Here is a 2050-nt window from a genome sequence, read left to right on the forward strand (position 1 = left end):
AAGATTTGGTTTATTTGAGAGAGAACGCAGGGGAGGGGCAGGAGGAGAAGCAGACTCCCTGCTTAGCAGGGAGCCTGGTGCGCGGGGCTCAATCCCAGGACCCTGAGATCATGACCTGAGCCAAAGGCAGACACTTAACGGACTGAGCCACCCAGGTGTCCCAGTTTTTCTGTTTTATAAAATATTCAGTGTATTCAGTATTTCTATTCTTGTCTCACTGTTAGGTTAGTCTATTTTTATTATGGCAGAAGTTTCCAATCCTTTCTGTATTTGAGGGTTTAAGTAGTTCCTTTGCCTGCAACTCCAGGCAGTCCAGTTTTAGGTATTAGTCTGTTTTCTGGTGGGTGAGCGATCAGAAGCCCCCAGTGCTTGCAGTGTGTGTGTGTGCGCGCGTGTGTGGAGAGAGCTTACAATCTGTTCCCCGTTCTGCCTAGTGTGGGCTTAAGTGTCCTCAGCTGTCTGTCTCCCCGTTGGTAGGTGGGAACTGCAGTGATGGTTCACTAAACTAACTGCAGACTTGGTTTTGTTCTCCTAAGACAATACAGTTACGAAAATGCTCCAGAAACTAAAACGCACAAATGTGCATTTTCACTATACAGATTGCACCTAAACTTCTCTGGTTCTGTTTTTATCAAAGTTACATATGTACTTTTTTGTATTCTTTGTAGGTAGTTTTTTTTTTTTTTTTTTAAGATTTTATTTGACAGAGAGAGAGCTCATACAAGCAGGGGGAGCGGCAGACAGAGGGAGATGCAGGCTCCCCGCCGAGCAGGGAGCTCGATGTGGGACTTGATCCCAGGGTCATGTGGGACTCCATCCCAGGGCCCCGGGATCATGACCTGAGCTGAAGGCAGCTTCTTAACTGACTGAGCCACCCAGGCGCCCCTATAGGTAGATTTTTAAAAAACAAACTCTTTCGGGGGCGCCTGGGTGGCACAGCGGTTAAGCATCTGCCTTTGGCTCAGGGCGTGATCCCGGCGTTATGGGATCGAGCCCCATATCGGGCTCTTCCACTATGAGCCTGCTTCTTCCTCTCCCACTCCCCCTGCTTGTGTTCCCTCTTTGCTGGCTGTCTCTATCTCTGTCGAATAAATAAATAAAATCTTTAAAAAAAAAACAACAAACTCTTTCGGATAGCTTTAGGCCTACAGAAACGGTGCAAAGACTGCAAAGTTCCTGCATCCCTGCACTCCAGTTTCTCCTAATGTTAATATCCTACATTATTATGGCACGATTTGTGACAACTAAGGAACCAGAGTTCATAATCTTAACCAAACTCCCCATTTTATTTGGATTTTACTAGCTTTCCCCTAATATCCTTGTTCTGTTCCAGAACCCCATCCAGGACACCACACCATGTCACATTTAGCCATCATTTTTTCTGGGCTGTGACAGTTTCTTAGACTTCCCTTGTTTTTGGTAGACTGCGCCACCCAGGCGTCCCAATGACATAGTATTTTTAATAATTAGTATCCTTTAGGTATAATTTAAAGTATAAAACAAATATCCAGGGGTGCCTGGGTGGCTCAGGTCGTGATCCTAGGGTCTTGGGATTGAGTCCCATGTAGGGCTCCCTGCTCAGCAGGGAGTCTGCTCCTCCCTCTGCCTCCCCCCACCCCACTCGTGCTCGCTCTCTCGCTCAAATAAATAAAATCTTTAAAAAAATCCCAAATATCCACAGTCCATGTTGACATAAATGAGTAAATAAATAAATGAGGAATGGGGCAGAAAAAAGATACTGTCCCGTACAGAAGAACTCCAGACACTTTATATTCCCTCTTCAGGAGTCAGCTCTCCCCAGCTCTCTGAGTGTGGGCTGCCCGTCATGACTTGCTTCGTGAAGACCGAGTATGGGAAGGAGTGGAAGTGCGCCGTGCAGGGAGGCCTGTAGAGGGGAAGCCTGCGCGAAGCACCTCAGCTAGGTGGTCAAGGCCGGCTTCATTAGTTGTCAAATCCGGGGGAGCGTGTGTGTGCTTGCCATGACCTGATGAGAATGGTACACACATAGTTTTCACAGATCGTTTTGTACGTGTGGTTTTTGTCACTTCCT

This window comes from Ailuropoda melanoleuca, chromosome 14, assembly GCF_002007445.2.
Source record: "Ailuropoda melanoleuca isolate Jingjing chromosome 14, ASM200744v2, whole genome shotgun sequence".
Classification (NCBI taxonomy): domain Eukaryota; kingdom Metazoa; phylum Chordata; class Mammalia; order Carnivora; family Ursidae; genus Ailuropoda; species Ailuropoda melanoleuca.